General features: G+C 37.0%; 1 protein-coding gene across 1 annotated transcript in view; it reads left to right on the top strand.

The window, feature by feature from the left end:
• The window catches only part of LOC103736701 (putative zinc finger protein 56), a 19,033-nt gene that overhangs the window by 8,395 nt on the left and 2,051 nt on the right, over positions 1-8,587 (top strand). The gene's annotated exons all lie outside the window — the stretch shown is intronic.

The raw sequence follows: 8,587 nt of genomic DNA on the forward strand, positions 1-8,587 counted from the left end.
TACTCAGAAGTTGAAGGACACTTAGGTTGCTTCCATCTCTTAGCTATTGTGAGAGGAGCAGCAACAAACATGGATGTACAAGTGTCTCTGCAATAGGACAAGTTCTTTGTGTATATGCCAAGGAGTGGTATAACTGGGTCAAATAGGTTCATTTTTAGTTTTTAAGCATTTTCCACACTGCTTTCCATAGGGGTTGAACAAGTTTGCAATCCAAAGAGCAGTGGATGAGTGGTCCCCTTTCCCCACATCCTCTCCATCATTTCTTATCATTTGCTCTCTTGAGCGCTGCCTGTCTGACTTAGGGAAGATGAAATTTTAAAGTGTTTTTAGTTTTCATTTTCCTAATTACTAATAATGTTGAACACCTTTTAAGATGCTCTTAGCCATCTTTATTTCTTCTTTTGAGAACTCTCTGTTGAGCTTCTTAGCCAATCTTTAAATTGGGTTACTTCCTTTCTTGATTCTTTGTTTTTTGAGTTCTTTATATATTCTGGATGATAAAACCCTGTCAGAAATGTTACTGATGAAGATTTTTTCCTACTTTGTGGATTTTCTCTTCATTTCCTTGGTTACATCTTTTGATGTACAGAAGCTTTTTAGTTTAATGACTTCCCATTTGTTCATTCTTGACCTTATTTCCTGAGCAATTGATGTCCAGTTGAAAAAATCCTTTCTTACACCTATGTCTAGTAGATCATTACCAATGTTTTCTTTAACAGTTTTGTGTTTCAGGCTTTCAGGCTTCACGTTGAGATCGTTGATCAATTTGGAGTTGACTTTTGTGGAATGTGAAAGATACGGGTTTAGTTTCATTCTGATTTTTTAATTTAGGAACTTAGAGCTATAAACTTCCCTCTAAGGACTGCTTTCAATGTGTCCCAGACGTTTTTTTGTGTTCTATTGTTGATTTCATTGAGTTCCAGGACTACTTTTATTTCTTCCTTAATTTCTCCTTTGACCCATTCATCATTTTGGAATGTGTTGTTTTATCTCCAAGTGTTCATGTAGTTACCAAAGTTTCTTCCAGTGTTGATTTTAAGCTTTATTGCATTGTGGTCGGATAGAATGCATGGAATGTTTTCAATCTTTTTGTGTTTATTGGGTCTTGTTTCTTGCCCCTCTATGTGACCAATTTGGGAGAAAGATCCATGTGCCACTGAATGGAAAGTATATTCTTTGGTCCTTCGGTGGAGTATTCTGTAGATGTCTATTAGGTCCATTTGATGTATGGTATAGTTTAATTCAGGTGTCTCTCTTTTAATTCTCTGTCCTGTTGACCTATCTAATGGAGACAATGGCGTATTGAAGTCCCCTACTTTTAATGAGTTGGGATTCATCTGGTTCCTAAAGTCCTCTATCTTTATGAAGTTGGGTGCACCAGAGTTTGGTAAGAATATTAGGATTGCAACTCATGCTTTTTGCTTAGTACCATTCACTTGGAATATTTTTTTTCCATCCTTTCGACCTTAAGGTAGTGCCTGTCCTTAAAAGTGAGATGGGTTCTTTGCATCCCGTCCTTTCGACCTTAAGGTAGTGCCTGTCCTTGAAAATGAGATGTGTTTCTTGCAGACAACAAAAAGATGGGTTTGTTTCTTTATCCATTCAATTAATCTGTGTCTTTTGACTGGGGAGTTCAGTCCATTGATATAGAATGTTATTAATGAAAAATGTGTATTGAGTCCACTTGTTTTGATTTTTGTTCACGTTCTTGGTGTAACAGTACATTTCACTGTTATACCTTCATTAAATTTCTTTCTGTTACCCCGTGAGTACAGCTGTTCCTTTCTTCAGCTCTTTGCTTCAACAACTCTCTGAAGGGCTGGTTTTGTGGAAATGAATTCTTTCAGCCTATTCAGATCGTGGAAGATTTTTCTTTCCCCTTTGTCTATAATATACATTTTGCCTGGGTAAATTAATCTGGGTTGGCATCTGTGGTCATTTAGAACCAGGAAAACTTTGGTCCAGGCTCTTCTTGCTTTCACAGTTTGAACTAAAAAGTCAGCTGTAATTCTGATAAGCATTCTTTAATATGTGACTTATTTTTTTTATATTTCAGTTTTCATTATTCTCTCTTTGTTCTGTACGTTTAGTGTTTCTATGATGATGTGCTGTGGAGAGTTTCTCTTTTGGTCCTGTCTATTTGGTGTTCTATATGCTGCTTGTATTTGTATCTGCTTTTCTTTCTTTAATTTTGGGATATTTTCTTCTACAATCCTGTAAAGATCTGGTCCATCCCATTACCCTGAGGTTCTTCTCCTTCCTCTATGCCTATGATGTGTAAATTTTTTATGGTGTCACACAATTCTTGCATATTCCAGTCTTCTGTTTTCTTAAATTTTTCATAAACTTTTCTGGAGTCATGTAATTTGCCCACTTTCTCTTCTAGTCTTGATATTCTGTTTTCTATTTGATTCATCCACTGGTGAGGCTTTCTCATGGCATTTCTAATTGGTTTATTGAGTGTTTCACCTCCTTTTCAGCCTGAGTATTCTTCAATATTTCTAACTATTTTCTGAATTTATTCAGAAGTTTATTCCTATCTTCTTTCAGTTCTTTGATTTCTTTGTGTGTCTGTAAGTTCACTGAATTCTCATGTGTATAATTGTTCTTTTGAATTCCGTGACCTGTGTTATGTCTAGTGGGTTCTCAATGTACTCCTCTACAGGATCACTGGTACTTGGTGGGGGCATATCATTTGGGTTTTTCATATTATGTTTTTGCTGTGACTTTGACATGTGGATTTCTTTTGTAGTTTCTAATTCTTTTGTGAAACTCAAGGCTTCCTTTGTTGAGTTTAGGTCTCCTCAAGAGAGGTGGGACCTTAGGAGAGGGTATTATCAAGGGAGAAATGGGGAAAATGAGGGCATTTTAAATAGGGAAACCATGGTGGAAGTGTAACATGGTGACAGATAAATAATGCATAGATACTTTTAAAAAGCCAGAGGGAACAATAATACTCGAACAACGTACAAACTATACACACAACTAGTTCAAGGAACAAAATATATGACTAGTCAGGGTTTATTTGAGGTTTTGTTTTTGCCCAAGCTTTACCTACATAGCACATGGTAATGAAAAGAATCAAACTGGTGCAACTAACCTTCTTGGATGTTGAACAGGCACACTTTGAGTCCTATACTAATCTGGCCAAGGGACTTAAAAGGCAGTTTTTTCACCTTGCCCTCCATGGTTGACTAAGTTCCATGGGACTATGGAGCATCTCTCAAAATGTCCTGTAACCATGGTGAGTCACCTGTCCTCTTGTTCAGGGAGTCCGTGGAAACCCCACCAGGTGGATTTGAACCAGTGTCCAGTTTACAAAGAGGAAGGTAAACTCAGAGGAAATATTTCCTCCAAGCTTCCAAGTGAAGCCAATCATGGTCCAGGAGGGCCTATGACTTATCTTCATATATATGGAACTGTTGAAAGAAAGGAACCAGGGTCTCCTTCCAACCCCATGTGACCCCTGAGGAACAGCTCCTCAAAAGACTTAAAGGTAAAAATATATTGGGTTATTTGGGCCAACTCTATGGTCTTAAGCACCCAAAAGGAATGTATAACCAAAGATTAAATTGATCAGTACATTTTTTTAAGAATGTATGTGTATAGCAAAAGGCTACATAAGAGGTAACAGTGACAGACAGGAGATACTTTCCTTTGAGTTGTTGGCCAGGGTAGTCAAAGAGACTCCCAACATTATTCAGGCTTTTGTCTCGGCCCTTGATGGCCTCCCAGAACTTGAAGGTAAGACCCTATTGCCAAAGACAGAACATTCATCAAAAATAGGATTTGGAGAAATAGATAGGCAACTGACTTGAAATCTACTTCCCCTGAAGGCGAGCTCTCATAGCTTTGGAGAACGCTATGAAAGTGCCAAGGGAAAATATCAATGGATGATCCAGAACCAGCTTCAAGACCAAATAACTATATCAATGGCCACCACAGCATACTCCATTGGCACAGTAATGTCACTTTTTTCTTGGGGGCAATTAACAACTACCTGATTTGACTAAATTCCCACTCAAAGGGAGGAAGCTCAAGTGTGGTACTGTAACATAACCTAGTACACATGGCCTGCATGGTCATAGATCTTAGAGAGAACCACAAAACTCTAACATCACTAGACTAATGTGATTTCTTACTATGTGCAAAGTATATATCCTTATATTTACAGGCAAATATTCCAGTCACCACTCATCAAAGAAGCTCATTTTGCAGCAGTCAGAGACTAATACAAAGTACCACAACTGGTTACCCATAGACATTGTCTATTAATTGCCGAGGCCTAAGAGACCTATCTGCAATACAACCTGTACACCTGAGGCTCATGGAACATAGAACAGGGATAAAGAAGAGGACACTAAGGAATCAGTTCTCAATAATGAAGTTCCTTCATGCAGTGGAGGGCCAGGAACAGACAGTCACAAATGGCCAAAGTATAGAGATCAAGAGCCTACTACATAATGGTCATTGGACAAGACCCCTTTATTAAACTTCATCCACCCAAGGTTCAGGGACCATAGTGGAAGAGGGAGCAGAGAGCTTGTAAGAGCCTGGGAGCATGGGCATAACCCTTTGGAAACAGGGTTCCCAAGAGCTCCTGGGAACCTGCTTAAATGATTCTATGGCAAAGATGTCAGCATACACAAGTCCGAGCATCGAACAGACAGTAACCCAGTATAGAACTAGGAAAATGAAGAACAGACTCCAATCCAAAGGACTGTTGGCAACTGACTGCTGCTAGATCAGCTGCTGGAGCTGATATTCCTAAAACAAGTGACTCTAGATAGGGTGATTAAACTCACTATATGGGCTTGCACTGGGAACTGGCTAAGGGCACTAACACAGTGGGCAGTAACAGGGATGACAGAGTATATGGGTTCCAGTTGGGGCAGGAGCTATGGTAAGGTACCATTTGGAATGTCGGTATAAAGATGAATAAGATTGGGACATTCTATGTGAAATACACACACACACACACACACACACACACAAATAATAAAAAATATAACCATGGGGCTTGAGAGATGGCTTAGGAGTTAAGAGCACAGACTACTCTTGCAGAGGACCTGGGTTCGATTCCAAGCACCCATATGGTTACTATGAACCATCCGTAACTCCAGTTACAGGTGAACTTGAGGCTCTCTTCTGATCTCCACAGCATTGCATGATATGTGTGAACTCATGTACATGCTGGCAATATACTCATACACATAAAATAAAAATAATAAATTAAAAAAATTTTTAATTACCATTTTATTAAACATTTGAATATTTTGTGAGCAACCAGTGTATCTTTTCACAATATAGTAAATTTTGTTTCATGTGCTTAATATTCTCAAGTTCAATTTATTTTCAATTTTAATTAAATTAAAAAATACTAAAAAATATGTCAAGCTGGGCGTTGTGGCCCATTCCTTTAATCCCAGCATCCAGGAGGCAGAGGCAGGTGGATCTCTATGAGTTCAAGGCAGCCTTGTCTACATAGTGAGTTCCAGGAGAGCTGGGACTACAAAGGGACCCTGTCTCAAAAAGACCAAAAAAAAAATTCATATAGTATATGTTGATTGTATTTACTCTCCCCTTTCTGTTCTCAATTTACTACCCTACCCAATTTCATGTTCTCTCCGTCTCTCCCTCTCTTTCTTTCTCCATATATATATATTCAGACATTCACTGGATCTTAGTGAACTTATGAAGCTTTTCCATCCATGAAAGAGAAACTTTCTCCTCTCCCTGAAGCCTGTCATGGCCAATACTTCCTCAAGTATCATTGGTGTTTCTTACCAACCTCTCCATGTCAATGCTGAGAATTTGCCTGTCTTGAACTTATATGGGACTCGTACATGCTGTGACCTATGCTGTGATTTCATGAGTTACTTCCCAATTGTCTATAAATCTCTATTTATTTGTGTTTTCCACCATTTGTGACTCTTAAAATATTTCTGTTTACTTTTCTGCAGCCATCCCTGTGGCCTCAGAGGCAGAATTTTGGTATAGGTATCTACTTGGGGATAGGTACTATGTAGTCTAATTTTCTGCACATTAGTCACTTGTGGATATTTGTATGATTCACCATGTGCTGCATACAGAAGCTTTATTACTGACAGTTTTGTTGTAACTCACAAGATTCACATCTGGCTAAGCTGATGACCAATTTTCTCTATGGTAGCATACAAAGCACCTTCCAGCACTATGAAGACTAGTCAATAGAGATGACGCTTTGAAGTCAGTACCAGCTTGATTTCTCCTTTTTTCTTCTGTAGCTGCATCTTGTCATCAAATTCTGGTGGTAAGAGAGGATTAGTTTCTAGAATGTAATATAAATTCAAAATACTAAACATCAAAAATTTTACAACTCATTGTATGTGATGCAATGAGCTGGACAGGATGATCTCCAAGAACAGAACAGAAATGTCTAAGACCATCTTTTAAAATGTTGTACATTAGTAGTCATAAGGGAAGTGTAATTTAAACCACTTTGTGATTTATTAATCCATTCACCATGGGTAACATCCAAAAACCAAACAACAAGCTGGGTGTGGTGGCACACGCCTTTAATCCCAGAATGGAGAGTGGGAGCTGGGCAAAAATTCCACCTCTTGGTCAGGAGCTATTGGTAATTGATAGGTGCTATGTCAGTGTTCTTCAAGGGTGTGGCCCCAGGTATGTCACCCTCTCTACATGGATGGCCCCATATTCAAGTGCTTATGTTCAGTTCAGTGAAAATTTTATATTTGGGTTAAAAAAAATCTGAGAAAAAAATATTGGATAGGTCGTGAAGGGATGCTCTTGCAAGGACTTCTAGGAGTGAAGGGCAATTTCATAAAAATTCTTTGAAATTCTCATAGAACTAATAAAAAGTGTGGGGAAAATTTTAAAAAAATGTACATCACATGCCATTATCAGTCCTCCCCTATTTGAATCCTCACAAATATAATATACAAATTAAAACATAAGTATTGATACATGGGCAATGCCTGACTTTGTATGTAGCTGTATTTTTTATTCATTTGTTTTCCAAATATACTGTTAAGTAAATGAAAAAAAAAATATGAGGTAACAGTATTGATCCCATCTAGTCTTGGGCTGTTATTCCTTGGAGATAATGAATTGCTGCTTCATTTTTGTTCTTTTGCACTTAATATTGATAGGTCAAATTCTTTAGGAATTCATGCATGCTGCACTAAGTGGGAGAGGATGGGAGCTTTAAAAGGTTAAGTCCCAAAGGTAAAGTCCTTGAAAAAATTTACTCAAAGACAGGCAGTCACATATTTGTTCTTGTAGGTGGGCAAGCAAGCAGTTAAATCAATTTTTAAACCACTTGTTTTAGATGATGCTGGCTTTGCAGCCCATAATGTGGTCTTTAATAGAGTAATATGAAATTTTTTCATTCTTACTTCATCCAACAGTCATTGAAATCTCATTTTTCCTATGAAATAATTCAGATATTGAGGATTTTGTCCCCCTAAGTTTGGGAAAACATACTATAGTTTAAGGTGGTGGACTGACATTGCCAATTGTTATATCAGAATCAATTTTCAAGTTTTTTCTACTTGATTTTTTATTATAAAATTAAGAATCATAATATTACATACAAAAAATTTACAACTGTTCTCTATAAAATTTTATTTCTACTAATGTGTATTGATCATTTTATCTCTTCTACCTATATTTGCTTACAGTACATTTTATGATCTATGGGAATTGATATTCCTGTTAATATATGCTTTTAGCTGTTCATTTGTTTGCCATAATTAGCTCTAAGTTTCTGAATGTCATTGTCAGTAAAGTGTTTCTTGGACAGAAGGGATACTTGAATCTTACTTTGAACCCACTCTTCTTGAATCTAACTTTTAATTGGTGACCTGAGGGAATTTTCATGTTATATTATTGTGGGAGAATTTTTTAAATTCAAGATGATTGTGCTGGTGTTCTGGCTGTTAGAATCATTGATTAGTATTAATCTTTATTAACATTAATATTGAGTTCTACTTTGTTTTCTGTGTGACTAATGGTGGGTTCCTTCTGGAACATGGTCATTCATGACTTCCTCTTTACATTTGAATTCTGACTTCTGTTCCCATGAATGAGAGTGTCTTTTTCCTCTGTGTATTTTGTTTGCTTCCATAAATTCTGAAGTGATGGTTTTCCTGCCTTGAATTAGTAAATTTCTTCAGAAGTTCTTCCTCCATCAATGTTTTTAATGAAAAGCAGCTGAATTTTTTATTATTCCAGTGCCATTTGATGAAAATGGAATCCTGTGGTTCAGAGAATAAAAAAGAAAGCTTAATGCAATTTACATTTTGAATTGTACGCATTTTGCTTAAGCTAGAATAATGTTTTAATAGTAAAAAGCAAATTCAAATGCATGGGAGCTTTTGGCCAATCCATGAGAAATTTGGCCAATCTAGAACACACCATCCTTGGTGGCTGTCTAGTTTTTGCTTCATGATGGAGCTCAGTTAATACTTATTTCAACTTTCTAAATGACTCTCGTGATTGGATATGTATGTAGTACTGTATTTTTCATATATTTTCCAATTTATTTTTATTGAATGAATATTGTCACTTAGTTTTGATTTCA

This window comes from Nannospalax galili, unplaced genomic scaffold, assembly GCF_000622305.1.
Source record: "Nannospalax galili isolate Female #2095 unplaced genomic scaffold, S.galili_v1.0 scaffold1518, whole genome shotgun sequence".
Taxonomy (NCBI): domain Eukaryota; kingdom Metazoa; phylum Chordata; class Mammalia; order Rodentia; family Spalacidae; genus Nannospalax; species Nannospalax galili.